Source organism: Gorilla gorilla, chromosome 13, assembly GCF_029281585.2.
Source record: "Gorilla gorilla gorilla isolate KB3781 chromosome 13, NHGRI_mGorGor1-v2.1_pri, whole genome shotgun sequence".
Classification (NCBI taxonomy): domain Eukaryota; kingdom Metazoa; phylum Chordata; class Mammalia; order Primates; family Hominidae; genus Gorilla; species Gorilla gorilla.
The window spans coordinates 48103487-48120663 of NC_073237.2; the positions used below are offsets into that span (position 1 = coordinate 48103487).

Genomic DNA, 17177 nt, shown 5'->3' on the forward strand with positions numbered 1-17177 from the left:
GTTAGTCAGGACTTGTGTTATGGAAAATGACTAAAACAATCAGTTAGACAATGAAGAAAATGTATTTGTTCACATAACTGAAGAGTCCAGTAGTCAGACAGACCTCAGGTCAGACTTGGTCCAGTGCCTCAAAGGATACCCCAGGACCTGGTTTCTCACCATCTCGCTCGTCTGCCTTTTGTGGTGTTGACTTCATTCCTGGACTGCTCAGAGTGGCCCCTCAGCAGCTGCAGTTTCTTATCTGGTGGTTACAAAATCACTCTAGCTGGTCAGATTTCACACCCTCATGCCTCTCCTCATGCAGAAGGGAGAGGGTCCTCCTGCAGCTCCTACAAGTCCTGGGCGTCTCTCTCTTTTGCTCCTGTCACTGGGGAGATAGGATAAGCTGCTTGAGTTCAGCCAATCAGGACCCACCCCTGGAACTGGGGGTGTGGTCATTCCCACCCATGCCCACTTGGAACCAGAGTGGAAGAGAATGGAAGAGGGGTAAATTGCTGAAACTCAAGGTACCATTGAAGGGGGAAGATGGAGGCTGCAGATGAAAACAGCAATTGTTCACTATGACAACTTTGTGGCTTCTTCGAAAGGAATGCCTTTTACTGGACATCTTGATCTTATTTGTGCTTGCCACAGTTACCTGAGGAAGTTGAAGTCAGGTTGCAGGCTGGATTAGGACTCAGATGATCCTTTGATGTTCATCTCCAAGTATTGGTCCTGTGTCTCCAGACCAAGGGGCTGGCAGTGACGGCAGACACCTGGCACACAGCCCCCACATTCCCCTCTCATCCTATGGCAGACATCATCAATCCATCATAGGGCTTCTCCCTGTGCAGTCCAGATGTGGCCCCAGAGACCTCCTTAAAACAGTCCTCTGGAGCGCCCCTACCAATGCATTGGTGTTGACAAGTGAGATAAAACGTACTTGCCATTTCTGGAAAGGATTGCTCACCAGCGACCCAAACTACCAATGCATTTCCCTCATACACTAAGAGCGTTCACAATCACATACTCACACCACCCTAGTGTTTGTCAAAATGCGGCTTACAGATCTCTCACATCAGAATCTCCTTCAAAGACCTTTAAAATGTCTTTTTTTAAAAAGACCTTTGTATTAAAATGTGAATTCGTGAGACCCACTCTAGAGCTATAGAATCAGAATTTCCAGAGCTAGAGTTGTACAAACACCCTGGGAGTGGTTTCCAAACCATATTCTCAAAATAGCAGGCTTAAAGACACAATAGGCTAATACATGCAATCAAATGGGAAGCTTCAGTCATGCTAGGTCCCTGAGATACTGGCTTATTCTTCATATATTCTTTCAGCAGAAGTTTATTGAGCTACTACGTATGGCACTGGGCTAGCTCCTATGAAAGTGGTGAGAGTGGTGCAGTTAAAGATGTCCTAGAATTGCTCAGTGAAACACACCAAAAAACTGCTCTGTGTAAGGGGTTAATTGACACAAGAAAGGATGAGGGCTGTGGGACTTCACATAAGGGCAAGATTTCATCTACATGATGGGGCTACAAAGAGAGAACTTGTCATGGAGAACTTGGCCCTGGAGTCTTTGACGTCAGGAACAGCTGGGATGTGGGATGAGGAGAGTCGAGCCTTCTGGGAAGAGTAAGTGGTAATGGAGAGGGGTGACAATGTGCAGTGAGGGATCATGGACAGGGAGTCATTTAATTCAGGAATTTAAGAAAAGAAGGTGGAAAGACAGCATTCAGTTTTCATCACGGAGGGTTTTGTGGGGCTGGCTTCAGTGTTTAAATTTTATTTTGCAGCCTATTGAGAGCCAGTTTAGGCAAGAGAGTGACATGATATTAAGCCATGCTTGAGGGTGTGGAATTGGAAAATGACATTTCTACATGGGGGAAGAAATAGAGCAGGACAGCTGATGGAATGTTAGCGTAATCATACCATTGAGAAGTTGGGGTCCAAACAGGAATCTTGGCCATTGAAATGAAGGGGAATAGATGCAAAAGACATTTGGGAAGGAGAGCCTTTGTTTGTTTGATAGCTTGGCCAGACTATTAAGGGTGCATTAATCAGATGTGCTGGGCCATGCTGTGATAACAAATTAATCTTGGAATCTCAGTATTTATCATGATAAAAATTGAGTTGCTCATGTTTTACATCCAAGACTGGTTAGCAAGAGGCCCCACATCATGCTCAGGGACTCAGGTTGAAAGAGGCTCTGTGGTCTTTTAGCAGCACCATTTGAAACACATGGCCTCATGGGATGCTGAAGTACCGGAAGAGAGGGAGGGAAGATACACACAAAGACTTTTAACTGACTTGACCCAAAAGTGACCAACACCACTCATAGTCTGTTGGCTTGAACTAATCACATGGCCCCAGTACGACCATACCCATGTGTCAGAAGTCACATATCCACATTGCCCCTAAGAACATAGAAGCTGCTAAGAAAGTAGTGGAAGGAAGAGACTGGAGAATAATTTATGTAACCCACCCAATCACTCCCAAGGTTGGTGTTGTGATTTCAGGCTTGTGGGTCGTGGTATATATGAACCTGATTGGTTCTGACTTAGGGTTTTCGTCTTTAGGAGTCAGTCAAATGAGCCTGACTATGATTATCTGTAGTAGTGAACACACTTCACATAAGACAAACAAGAAACAGTGCTCACACCCACATGTACACACACACTCCTGGGTTTTAATTAATCTATTTTTGCATAAAACAAAAACAAACCCCTCAATTCCAAATGTATTTATTTTCCTCAAAAACCTTAGAGGTTTTTTAGAAAACACAAATATTTTTGTGGCATAAGAAGTCTTTGGTGGCTCCCAGTTCCTATTTTCTTTGAAAGTACTCTGAGAGAAAACCCCTCCCTCCTGAATCTGCAGCAGCATTTCCTCCAAAGAAATCATGGCTATTGTCAAACAGACACATGCATGGAGGACATATACATTTTCCATGTGCCCATGGAGTCCCTGGCACTCTTCTCGGCCCTGGGAATACAATGGCGGGGATGTTGCCTTTCTGGAACTTATATTCACCTGGGGAGATACAGAGCTACTCAGTACACAGCTGGCACTTTGACGGAAACTTGAGACTCCAAATCCTCTGCCCTAGCATGTCATGCTAAAGACTCACCTGTTCTTCAGAGAAGTCTTCCAGCTTTCTGTCACTGCCACCTCCTAAAGCGTTAGCACTTTTCCAGTCCTCCTGAAAAATCACAAACTGGCCCAAGCATATTGAGCAGGATGCCAGGCTGTGGTGCTATGAGGGATGCAAAGATAAAGAAAGCTTTCTCATTACTTTCAGAGGGGCTCCTGCTCTCACTTTGGGGTACCAATCTTTTTCTGACATGTCCCCTGAATTCCCATTACTGATCTTTGTTTTAATCAGATTTCAGTGCCATGCAAGAGCAGTTAAGCAACCATGACAGCAGCATGGCCAGGAAAGTGAAGACCTCTTTCTGCCCTCCTTAGGAAGGGTAGGGAGATGTTCAGGGATGGGATGGGGGTGCCCTTCACCCCTGCACCACTACCAGAACCATTCTGTTCATTTAATAGATGCGTTTCCAGGGAAAATCCAAAACCATCTTCTTTTTGCTCCTGGGGACAGCGGCTCTACCAGAAAATACTTGGAGTCATTGGGGCAGAAAATAGAAGGCTCTCTGGAAACATTGTGCCTCTGATCCCATTCCTTTCATGCCCCAGGAAAAGAAAAGAGGCCCATGCGAAAACCCCTCCTGGGGCTTCCCAACCAGTTAAACACCAGGGAGAGAGAGAAAAGGGGAAAAAATTCTAAATAAAAGCAAAGTCTTTGAAAAACTTCAAAGAAACCTTTCTCCTGTTCAGAAGTCAAGAGCACATCTGGCTGGCGGTAAAAAGAGAAGTGGTGTCATCTGAGCAAAAATGTTCTCTTCAAATATGTCCTTTAAGGAAAGCAAGAGAGGAGAGCGCGAGAGCTGGAGAGGAGAGAAATAATGCAAGGAGGGAAAGGAAGTCAAAGGGAAAAAGAAGAAAGGAAAAAAAATCCCTCCTAAATCTTGTAATGTTTTAGGAGGGCTTACTAGAGCGAAAATTAAGTGTCATACAGAGCTCTGCTCCAGTATTGATGGCTTTTATTCAAAGAGCCATCACCCTGTAAACTCACTTTAACAACTCCCTTCAGATGAAATATAAAAATTAAAGACATTTACAACACAGCTTAGTAGCAGATGTAGTCGTCCTGTTGGGGCTTAGATCAAATAGTGATGTAAACCCCAGCAGGGTAACAGGTCTTATGAAAAAGTCCTTAACAACAGCCCCCAAAAATCTTGGAAATCTTACAAAACATGTTTCCCATTCTCTCCCAACCTCAAGTCCCCCGCTTCTTTTTCCTCAACCACCTCCCCTGATCTGCTAGAGTCCTTTTCCATCGTCATCTTTGTCTGGAGTTCCTATGAGTCACTCTAGACTTAGCAATTCGAAGAAAAAAAAAAAAAAAGCCTGGTTGGGCTCCTGGTTATCTTCTCCATGTAGTCATCTTCCCTTGTTTCCCGAGGGAGTGCCTGGGTAGGGAAGCACTGAGCAGTCTGGGAAAAGGACTGAAGTGTGCATAGAGCTCATGTGGGCATGAAGGTCTGACCTTCACCTTGGTCAGTTCTTCCCTACTTGCCTCTCCTCCTCCTTCAGCTCTCATCTACCCACCCCGAGGAGCCTGAAAGGAGTTTCTAATTTGATTTGAAGGCTGGGACATTCAATAGGGTGGGAAACATTGATATCTGTTATAATGTAACAAACACAGGTCACGGGCTTCTCCACACTTCACCCTTTCCAAAGAAGATTTTCTTGAGGATTTATTCTGGGAAACATCCTCATTCACACAGTCACCCACCCATTCATTCATTCATTATTTCAAAAACTATGCTTGTGTGCTTACAACAGACCAGGCCCTCAGCAAAGTGTTGGAGCAAGGGCATGACCATCGCCTTGGGCAGAGTTCTCTTTGCTCCTGAGTCCTTGACAAGTCCATAGACTGCCTCTGGAAAGAGAACAAGGTTGGGGGATGAAAGTGGAGGGGGTATAAATAAGTTCTATCTGAGAATTTCTGGTTGTTGGTCTAGTTTCTCAATTTCCTTGGCTCTTAAAAATGAAGCCCGTGACCTTTCTTGCCCTCTCAGTGTATGAGAAGAGTCAAGTTGCCCCCAGGCCCAAGTTTTTGTTCCTGAGCTCCTCTTTTCTGGCAGACGAACATTTAGCCAGTAATTTGGGAGTGGCAGTGTTAGATGTTTGGCTGTAGCTTGGCCCTTGGACCAGGCAGAGGCCAAGAGCCTGGAAAATAAGAAAGAATCCGAAGGGCCTTCAAGAACAAGGGAGCAAGCCCCAACTTGTAATGAGCTCCACTCTGAGGCTGGATTGGGGCCCTGCTCCGTTGGGAGCAACCTGATAAAAATCTAAACAAAACAAAATAAGATGTTATCACCTCAACTGCCTAAACAAAGGCCAGTGAGAAAATTGTCCTAGAAAGCTCTGAAAGCAGCAAATGAGAGGCGAACTTGGATGCCACATAGAGCTTAAAGAGGCTGGAGACTTTCCAGGGCTAAGTGGTGGCCTTCTAAGGTCATGCAGTCTAGAGTTTTCCAACGCCCAAGCCAACAGTTACAGCTTGAACTCATGACCTCCCTGCCCTCTTGCTTTACCCAGGAAATCTGTAGTATGATTGAGTTACAAATATTGTCGGGTCCATCCTAAAACCTCCCGGCAGGCACGGCTGGATTTTGTTTCACACATGCTCTAATTTGAAAACAAATGCTGAACATCATCTGATAAATTGGGAGGCCAAGTTGATATGTCCAATGACCAAGGAAAGTCCTCTCTCTGGATCCCTGCACGAAACGACTTCAAAGGTAGCTTCCTCACTCACACTCACATGCATATCCTCCCAGTCACACACGCATCCGAGCACATATTCACGGACACTCGCACACGCACACAGATACAGACAGCCTCAATCCCACTGGATCACTTCACGACTTTCTGGGCTATTTGGCCAAGAAGGAGGCAGCATTTACCTCTGCTAATGCAAGGTCTGATCTGTGAAGAAAATGTGTGCTTATGTAAAAAAAATCAAAGAAGATAATAGTTACAGCCTATGTCACAGGCGTGGGCTAATCTTTGATTAAATAATGGTATTCAGATGACATTTCTTGGCAACTGGCAGACCAGCTGGAAAAATAAGTCAGAATTTCCACAGAGAATAGACTGTTTTGCCATCCAAAGCTGGCCAAGTACAAACAGCAAAGGTTCTAAATACATAGGAATAAAAGGTCCCAGCATTCAGCTTGCAAAAGGGCTCCCTTTTCTCTATGCACAGATACCGCACACACTGGTGTGCAGATGTGTGTAAAGTGCAGATGTAAATTTAATATCTACTGGTATACACTGTTCTGTTTCTCCTGGGATAGCTGACCTTTGAAACCCTCTAATTCAGCTCCTCATTTTTCAGATGAGGAAACTGAAGTCAAGAGAGCTGGGGAGCTGGAGGGACTTGCCCAAGGTCACACAGCAAGACCTTGCTTCACTCTCCCTCCAGGGCTCTTTCAAGTATATTCTGATCTCTACAGAGCTGAGGGGTGGAACGTGGAAGTGCCTGTCATGGGATGTGTGTATGTGCACAGAAAGAAGCTGGAGTGGCTGAGACTGCTTGTGAAAAATACACACTTGTGTGTAACATGGTGTGATGGGAAAACGTGCACTTCGGCTCCAGACAGACCTGGTCTATTGTCAGTATCCCAACGGGGAAAAGATGGTGACCCTAACACGGGAGCTATGTACACAGAGGTGGGTGGGGTCAAGAAAAGCTGTAAGGGATGGTCAGGGACCATGTGAGCACCAGCAAGGAGCTGTTTGCATCCTTAGACTTGAGGGAGGGTAGTGGAGGGAGAAGCTCTCCAACCCAGGGAGATTAAGGTTGATCTTTGGTGCTGCCACTCAGACAACCAGGGTGACCTGCCAGGGAAGAAGCTGGGAAATCAATAGTGTGTTCTTATCCTTCCCTATTCACAACTCCTGCTCATGCCTCCCAGTGGGTGAATCCAACAGGAGCCGGAGGCAAGGGGGCCATGATGTGGTCCATAATAAGCCTCCCAGGGGAAGAGAGGGGCAATTGCATCTGGAGGGGCAAGCAGAATACCCAGCACATCTGGGCTCTGATCTCAAGTAGCTTTGCTACTTCCCAGTGCTATAACTCAGGACAAGTGACCCAACTCACTGACTCTGGCTTCCTCGTCTGTAAGATGGTTGTAATGCCATATACCCTGAGAGGTGCAGTGACTCTTAGAGCCTATGTGTGTGAAGCTCCAAGCTTAATGCACAGCACATTTGATCAGTTCCAACACCATAGGCCTGAGACTATTAGGCACTATCAACCAGAAGGCTTACACTTTTGCAGACCTTTGAATCCAGCAATTCTGCTTCTAGGGACGAATCTCAATGAACAAATCAGGCAAATGCACAAAATTATAACATTGCTCACCACACCGCTACTTAAAATGTGAGAAATGAAGAACAGCTTTACTGTCTGTATCCATCAGGATAGTTGCAATCAATAAAAACTGGGTTAAGTAGAAAAAGAATTTTTTGAAGGATTGCCGGGTGACTCATAACTGCCAGAAGAGGCTGGAGAACCCAGCTCAGAAAAGGCCCAACAATAGTAGATAGGCCAAAATATGATGGTGTTCCCCTAGCATGGACTGTATTACATTTGTGTTGAAGATCTAATAATGTAGAAAGATATTAAATAATGTAGGCATGATACAACTAAAAAGTGTTGGTCACCATAGAAAGACATCTGAAAAGGTACATGCTGAAATATTGACAGTGGTTCTCCCTGGATTGGAGAAAAATGATTTTTTTTTTGCCTTTGTATTCTAATGGTATTCAGTGAACACATACAGCTTTCATAATAAGAATGAAATATCTAAAACAGCAAAATGACTTTGGATATTTGGAAGACGTAGAAATCTCCATTCTGGGCCGGGCGCGGTGGCTCATGCGTGTAATCCCAGCACTTTGGGAGGCCGAGGCGGGCGGATCATGAGGTCAGGAGATCGAGATCATCCTGGCTAACATGGTGAAACCCCGTCCCTACTAAAAATACAAAAAATTAGCCGGGCATGGTGGTCGGCACCTGTAGTCCAAGCTAGTCAGGAGGCTGAGGCAGGAGAATGGCGTGAACCTGGGGAACGAAGCTTGCAGTGAGCCGAGATTGCACCACTGCACTCCAGCCTGGGCAACAGAGCAAGACTCCGTCTCAAAAAAAAAAAAAAAAAATCTCCATTCTGGGCGGTGACTTCTTGCCTTCTTCCTTCTTTGAAGGGCCAGTGGCTTCCTATCCCTTGAGTGTCCAAAGTCCCAGCTATAACCTAGGGCCCTGACACAGATCTAGGAGTGGCATGGCCAAATCACCTGAACACCAGCACACCCTGAGAAGCAGGGATGGGTGTGTGATGAGACACCTAGAGTTAGAGAGAGGGAATGGGAGACTAGGGGTGGGCTAAGTTGTTATCTCACACACAACTCTGGGAAGCTCTTTATATAAATTGCCAGAAACAAACAAACAAAACTGACTGATGCTGTATTTGGGGCTGGGTAGGGGACAACGAGACCCCTAGGACAGAGTTTTAAAATACTATATTTTACTTCCCTGCTTTCTCACTTGAAGCTAATTTCCTAAAATTAAAAAATACTGCTTTCCACCAAAGTGACTCCGAACTGCAAAGGGAAGGCTGTGAGCACATGTACACAGATGCACACATATACATGCACATGCATACATGTACGTATACATGCATGCTCATGCATAAGCATGCAATACATGCAGATGTATACACATATACATGCATACACACATGCTTGCACACATGCACACATAAACTCATTACAAAAGAAGAAGATCCTACAGCTTCCCTGAACACTTTCTCTCAATCTCTAACACCCAGCAGTTGCTTGGGAGCTAAATTCCTGGTTCCCCCTTGAATTCCACTCCTGCCCCTCCAGGCTTCCTGGGTGGGTGGGAGGAATTGACCTTTTCTTACATACTTGAATTTGTGGCTGATAACTGGTGGATGTTGGTGTATAAATCATGACCCCAGAAAGCCGGGGTGCCAAATAGTTTTGGGCAAATCAACTTGCTTCTACCACCCAAAGTTGTGTTTTGTGGACACATACCTGATGCCCAAACAAGATGGGGGAGACATGGCTCAGCACCACCACAGGACAAGACTAAGAGGGGTGGATCCACCCCATTGGACCCCTGCCCATGCATGTGGTTTCACACTGAGGTTCTGCAAGGAACCTGTTAGCTCACCTTTGTTCACAAGAATGTCCTTTCAGAGGTCACAGATAGACCAAAGTGATGTCAGGGGAACGTGGATCTGATGCTGGCCCTTCTGACTCTTATCTGCCTGTAACTGTCCATGTTGAGGCCCCACTCAGATCCCCTTTCTGGGGCCAGTGCACCTGAGACTTTTGGCTGCTGACAGCTCCCAGCTGTCACCTTCTTTGTTAAGCTGACTGCGGAAGCTGCCTGGCCGGGGCTAAGTTTATTCCTCCCCAGACCCCTGAGGGTCAGGAGGACAAGACCTTACCTGAGACCGTATCCTGGCTCTACTCTTTCTCCTTCTGTGACTTTCTTTCCTCCCTCCCTCTGTGGTTTTCCCTGAAGAACGCTCCCTTGATAAATCAGGTGCACTCAGTCCATATCTCAAGCTCTGCTTCTAGGGCAATGGATCCAAGCCACCTCCTGATACAGACTCATGCCCGGTCTGGAGCTCATTTTGTATGTTCATCTGGGCCTTGGCCTCTGCCCTCTGCCTTTTTGTTTCCAGTCTTTATTCTGTTTCTAAGTGCAGTGTGATAGTGAAAGACAAGAAGTGTACAGTGCTGAGGGCAGGACTGGGGTTCACTCAGGGCCACCATTTTGCTTTACCCTCTCACAGGAGCCAGTTCTGTGTGATCAGACTGGGGTGCCTCTCCCTCCTCTGAGCCCCCCAGAACCCTGTGTCTACTTCTGTTGTTACTATATTATAATCTGCCATTTTCTTGTCTTTCTCCCTGAAAAGACCAGAGCACTAGAGCTAGGCAGAGACTTGGTGCCTGCTCTCAAGAAATGGAAGATGGAATGATTGCCATTATTGATGGGCACACAGGTCATCTTTGTCAAATGAGTGAAAGAAACTCCAGAGGACGAGTTTCCTCCCACTCATTGTCACCCTTTGGGGAGAGTGGATTTACCCAAGAGGCAGGCTGCGTTATCAGGGTAGCCCATAGATCAGTTTAGACTGAGAAAAGAATGAGCACAGATTCTCATTACGTAGAAGTTATTAAGCTGTGATTAGGAAAAGGGAGCAGGGAAGAGATGAACATTTGTAAAGGGATACAACATCTGTATTTCTGTGTACACAGATACCACACGGGACCACCTGGCTACCTTTAGTGAACAACATACATTTCCGTGGACCGTATTTGTGTACCTGCTTTGTGCTAGGTGCTAGATGACATAAAGACTGTCAGTTGAGGTCTCTCTCCCCAAGGACCTCAGAATTTCATTGGGAAGATAGACAAAGAGGCAGCCATAATAATGGATAATATTTATTGAGTGTTCACTATGTACCAGGCATGGTTCTAGACATTTCATATATATTAATTCATTTAACCCTCACTGCAACACTCTGAGGGTTATTTTACAAACGTAGAAACTGAGGCACAGAGCGGTTGATCAACTTGCTCAGAGTGACAAGCTGTGTTTCCTAGGTGGAAAAGCCAAGATTTGAACCCATAGCCTTTTAGCTCTAGTGCACTTACCTCACATCTCTGTAACACTCACTGTGAAGTAAATGCCAGAGGAAGCCCACCCTTCTTCCTGAAAGTCTTTTCCTGCCAGCACACATACCCACAAAAGGAAGCATGTCTTCTGTCTCTAATCGTTTCCCCCTTCTCCACCATCTGGCCAACCTTGTCTATATACATGCAATATGATCCTGTTATTTCAAAGGAATCTCAGAGCTGTCCTTACTCCATCTCCTGTATCCCCTGTAACTCTACCTGGTAGTTCAATCTGCTGAATTCTGTATTGGATAAAACTCCATAACTCACCCCCTTCTCCCTGTTTTCTTGGCCCCAGGCCTAGTTCAGGCCCTTCACGTCTTGGTTGGATCATTGCAGTAGTCTCTGACAGGTTTCCTGATTCTTGCTCATTCACCTTTCCATACACTTTTCACACTAATGCCACTCTTCACCAGGTTCACGTTAGCCATATCGTAAGCCTTCAGGAAGGGACTTAGACTTTGGTCAAACCCGTCATGGTAGGCTTGGGTTCTACCTTTATAAGAATGATTATGGCTGGAATTAGGAAGTTACTCATATCCCCAGGACAGAGAAAGAAAGGCTAACTGTGTGCACTAGAAATCACAGTGTGTCACAAACCTTAATGCCCATATGAGTCACCTGGGAATCTGGTGAAAGTGCAGATTCTGATTCAGCAGGGCTGGGGTGGGGCCTGGGATTCTGCATTTCTAATGAATTGCCAAGTGAGGCTGATCCTGCTGCTCCATAGTCTGAATAGTAGGGTATCAGAGAGCAGCTTCAAGGACAAAGGCAGGGATTTATCCAGCCACAGTCTTAGGCCAGGACAAGGGGAGCTGTAGAATAAAGTTAAACAAACACAACACTTTATTGAGCACTAGCTATGGGTTAGATGCCATGCTAAATGTTTGTTTTACATCGTCTCACTTAATCTTTCCAATAACCCCAGAGGCTTCATGGCATTATTATTTATACTTCCTATATTAGAGAATAGAGGCTTAGCAAGATGAAGGAACTTTGCTCAAAGTTACCCAGGGCTGGGAGTCCAAGATCAAGCCCGTTAACAACTATGGAGTTCAACCATGAGTCCCTAGTTTGAGATGACAGGATGGTATTGCATTTATATAGACAAGGTTGGCCAAAGGAGAAGGGGGAGATGATCAGGGAAAGAAGGCATGCTTTCCACTTTGGACACCTGGGCTGCTGTGGTCCATACAGCCCTTGCAGAGGCCTACCTGGAGTAGGCAAGGCCAGAATCAGGAATTCTTGCCCTAAACAGAGACTGCCAGTAGAGTTACACTCAATGTAGACTCTCAACAGAACTGAGAGTTCTCACCCTGGTTCTAGAGCAAAGGACCAGTGTGATCCTGAGCAGCCATTTTCCCTTTCTGGGCCTTTTTTTTTTTTTTTTAAATCTGTAAGGCCATGCGCAGGGCTGGCTATATAATTTGCAGGGCCCAGTGTACAATAAATATACGGGCCTCTTGTTAAAAATAAATTCTGAATTTCAAGATGGCGACAGGAGAGCTTTTAATGAAGAGTAGGTTCTCCCAAGTGTGGGGCCCTGTGTGAGTGAATGGGTCACATGTCCCTGAAGCCAGTCCCGGAGACAGGGTGAGTCCATGCGATATTTAATGTCCTTCAAGCTCTATTATTCAATAAAATTGGTTTCCTTTTGTTTTCTGCTATTATTCCCTCCTTACTGGTTTATTCTTAGGTCACCATGAAAATATTTGAGACAGCCTTTCCACCTGACCGTGTCTCTCTGGCATCTCATAGAATCATCTCTCTCCCTGTTCTGTCTGCTCAGCCATCCAGATACCTTGTAAGGACCACTGTGTCCTGAATGCATGAAACCCTCCAAGATCTGTTGGCATCTTAGAAGGGACAAGGAGCAGCTGGCTTGGAGGAAGGAGAACATGTTATTTTGTGGTCCTGAAACTCAGCCTTTTCAGATAGCTTCTTCATTTCCCAATTCTTTCCCAACTTTTCAAGTATCAGAACGGAGAGGCAGTGAGAATGAGTCAGCAGCTCATGCCCTGTCCTTGGCCAGCACCCCCAACCCCAGGGAGTGAATACCTCAGTTCCCAAACTCTCTGAGTCAGGGAGGTCACTCTGAGGACATCTGCCTGTTTGTCTAAACCATGCCAAGCAAGCAACAGCTGCTGAATGAGCCCAGGAGGCATCACTTCCTGTCAGCCAGGGGACCAGACCAGGTGGCCTCCTTGCCCTCCTCCCTGACTCCTGCCACACTGCCCAGGTATCCCAGTACGGGGAGGGCATTTGTTTTCCTGTCCCATTCCAGAGATTCAGCCTAGGGACCAGGAGCATCTTCTCCTGGGATGCCGAGCATTAGGTTTATCCAAGAGTGGAGGCAACCCCCTGGACAACCCAAACCCTGGAGAGACAGACAGAGCGCAAGCTCAGTGTCTGGAGTCCTGGGGTCTCTCTTGGGCTTTACCACTGACCTTAAGCAAATCTTATCACCTTGACCATTGACATGGTTAGGCTTTGTGTCCCCATCCAACTCCCATCTTGAATTATAATCCCTGTAATTTCCAAGTGTCAAGGGAGAGACCAAGTGGAGGTAATTGAATCATGGGGGCTGTTTCCCCCATGCTGTTCTCATGATAGTGAGAGAATTCTCACAAGACCTGATGGCTTTATAATGGGCTTTTTCCCCTTCACTTGGCACTTCTCCTTCCTGCCACCTTGTGAAGAAGATGCCTTGCTTCCCCTTCACTTTCTGCCACGATTGTAAGTTTCCTGAGGCCTCACCAGCCATGCTGAACTGTGAGTCAATTAAACCTCTTTCCTTTATAAATTACCCAGTCTTGGGCAGTTTTTTACAGCAGTATGAAAACAGACTAATACAGACTAAACAGTTTCGTCATCTGTAAAGTGAGAAATCTTCTTTGTCCCCTTCCCCAGGTGGAATGAATTGGTCATTTTCTGGGAGCCCAAAACATATGACACATGACTTGATCTGGGCACTTAACCCATTGTAATCTGGTTGGCTAATTATGTATCTGACTCTCCATCCAGAATATCAGCTCCTTAAGGACAAGGAGCACCTTTAAGTCTTCCCCTGGTGCCCCATTTAGCTCTAGCCCTCCATCATTCTGTATCGTACATGCTTAGACTGCATTGAGAGGGGCTGCTAGTGTAGAGGAAACAACTGCATTTCACACATTTATTAAGGTGACATTATGACATCACTGCATATCCACCCCCTGCAATGCTTGAGGATAGATTCAAACAAAGAGAAACCCATGATCTCTAGTCACGATGCAGGACCAAATAACCGTAGTTATAAACATGCCCCATCCCATCACTCTCTGTCCCATGCCGGCCACTCACCTGTGCTGAGTTTTTGATCTTCTGTTATCTGATGACTAAAGTCCTGTGTTCCATGGACACATGTCTTGGGGTAAAGACAGATGCTACAGTGCATTGGCTAAGGACCGGCTCTATGGGAGAAGCGGAAATGACAAGGTGCCAGCCATTCTCCACTGCGTCCGTGCAGAGGTGTGCTGATTTTGTGAGGGTTTTCATCCCCACAGGGGGATAGGATCCCCCTCCTTATAGGGTGAGCAAGAGAGAGATCTTGTCAGAGGGGGCAGTCATTAGACCACTTAGTGTAAGACAGGCTGGCATTTACCAGAGTTGTCTGGGAACACCAGCTTCCAGCACCTGGAGCCTTGGGACCCATGTGGTGCTGCAGTCTTCCTGCAGAGGGAGGACACTCAGTCCCATGAGCAGGAGAACTCGGCTACAGACTACCTTCCCCTACTCCCCGACAAACCCTAGGGAAATTTGGGGCCTTTGGTTCCAGCAAGATCATTGTCCAGGTAACCCAGAGTGTGCACCAGGGTCATTCCAGATAATCCAGGTATTTTTGTTTAGGCCTGGACCAGAGTAGATGGGAGAACGATACTTCCCTAGGGTCAGGCTGGTGGGAATGGGATGCAAAGGCAGCAAACCCAAGAGAAGGCCTCTCTCAGGGAGAGCACGGCCATGTGATCAGCTGCCCCTCCACGTCAGGAGACTTTCCGTCCTGGGGCTGATTTGGAAGACTATAGATTTCATTCTCATTAAGGGAAGTGGCTTCCTTCCACAGGGTAGACAGATGAAGGAACGAGATGACCATGGCGGGACATGATGTACCTCCAGGCTAATGAGCCCCGTGGTTTCACGTGCTCCTGAGATTGCAGTGGCATCCTCTTTGGGGGAAGACAGTCATTGAGTGGGGACGAGGAACTGTGATTCTCATCTGTTTGGGCGAGAAGTCCAGTTTGGCTGCCAGACGGGAGTCGTGCCAGCATTCTCAGCCAAAGCTTTCTTGGGTGGGTAGGATGTGCCCAGGCTCTTTTCTTCCCCATCTTTGGCCGCCTTGTTTGGCCCAGTGAGGGCTTGGGATGTGAAACATATTTGCTTGTGCTGGGCTTTGCTTTTCTCCACAGACCTTGGTAGCTAGAATGAGTACCGCCTGTAGTGTGTGTGTGCACACAGTGGTACACATGCATGTGCGTCTGTGCATGTGCTGGCTCTGGAGCCAAACGGAATAGAGACAGGATAAACCTGGTGGGGCAGGCTGCCAGGTATGTCCAAAATCTCCACCTGCGGCCCCAGATCAGGGTCCACCTTGCAGCAGAGCTTCAGCCAGAGCTCAGACTGCCTGTAGTGAAGGCTCACACCTGGGGCTTCAGAGGGCCGCAGATGGTATGCAGTCCTGTCTGGAGTCTCTGAGAGGCCACTGGTCCTGCAGTGCTACAGAGGCATTACCCCACGCTCAGCACACCTGCCTTCCTTCTCTGTACACCTCTTTAACACATTCAGCCTCCTGTCTTTCAAAGCCCAACTCAGACACCCCCAATCAGTCATCTCAGCTGACAGTGAACTCTCTCTTCAAAATTCCTTTTTTTTTTTAAAGAGACAGGATTTCACTCCATCACCCACGCTGGAGTGCAGTGGCACAATCACAGCTAACTGCAGCCTTGACCTCCTGGGCTTAAGCGATCCTTCCATTTCAGTCTCCTGAGTAGCTGGGACTACAAGTCTGTGCCAACACGACTGGCTAATTTTTGTAATTTTTTTTTTTTTTCCTGTAGAGGCAGGGTTTCACCATGTTGCCCAGGCTGGTCTCAAACTCCTGGGCTCAAGCAATCTGCCTGCCTTGGCCTTGCAAAGTGCTGGGATTACAGGCGTGAGCCACCACGCCTGGCCCAGAATTCTTAAAACAAGTAGCACCAAACTCCTGGCACATGCCACGGACAGCACCCATGTGAATTGTAGTCCTGTAAGTATATGTTTACTTCCCCTGCTGAACTGGGTCTTGTTGGGGGGCAGGTGAAGACACTGGCAGAAGCATTTCTTGCTCCACATGGTGGCTCTCCCATGTACTGTCCAGCTAATGTGTGTTGCTCTGTCAGGGACTCTCTGCCTCTCACATCATAGTCTTCCTCTAGTGCTGACCACCTGCCCTGCTCCTCTGGCTCCCATCACCCGAAGGGGTTTGTCTCTATTGGTGCCTGCTCTGGAGCCTGACCATGAGCTTCCAGGCTGACTGCTCCCCTCCAGCTCCCTGGTAGGTCTGACTCTATTGGAAGCGAGCAGAGAAAGCAAAAAAAAATCACCCATGGATTTATGTAGTTTCACCACTGTCTGTCCTCCCTCCACCCTGGGCAATGGTTCAGCTTTGGTAGATTTCTTGGTCACTGTCTTAGTTAAATCAGGTGTCCATAACAGAATAACAGACTGGACAGCTTATAAATGATAGAATTTATTTCTCACAGTTCTGGAGGCTGGGAAGTCCAAGATCAAGATGCCAGCGGCTTGTTCTTGTGGTGTCCTTGCATGGCAGAAGTGGGGAGGGAGCTCTCCCGGGTCCCGTTTATAAGGGCACTACTCCCACTTATGGGGGCTCAACCCTTACAACCCAGTCATCTCACAGAGGCCTCACTTCCAAACACCATTACACTGGGGGTTTCAACATTTGAATTTGGGGAGGAACAAAAACAATCTATAGCAGTTACTTCCCTCTAATATTACTTTCAAAATAAATGTTAAAAAGTCCAGTCCCATCTAACACCAAAGCTTCACTCTCTCACCCAATTTAAGGGCTTCCCTTATTCCCAGCCTAGCCCCGATTCAGGGCAAGGGGCTGTGGTTGACTTCTTTGCTGCTTTCCCTTTGCTTCCCTTTTCTACTGACTATGGAGTTTGTGCAGCCTCCAGGTTGGAGCAGGGGACAAGAGACAAATGGCAGAGAAGGTGTTTCTTGCCTGGCCTCTCGTAATCTGGCCCTGGGCACCCCAGGCCGGGGCAAGTTCCTTTTCTTGTGATGAGCTTTTGTGGATCCTC

The 17177-nt window shown here is 46.8% G+C and overlaps 1 long non-coding RNA gene across 1 annotated transcript; it reads right to left on the reverse strand.

The window, feature by feature from the left end:
* Nucleotides 1-168: 168 nt before the first annotated feature.
* On the reverse strand, nucleotides 169-9269 carry LOC129524648 (uncharacterized). Its single transcript, XR_008668534.2, has 5 exons — nucleotides 9181-9269; nucleotides 4892-4993; nucleotides 3116-3241; nucleotides 638-787; nucleotides 169-367 (listed from the first exon to the last, which is right to left on the reverse strand). It is a non-coding gene; the product is annotated as an uncharacterized lncRNA (long non-coding RNA).
* Nucleotides 9270-17177: the final 7908 nt, after the last annotated feature.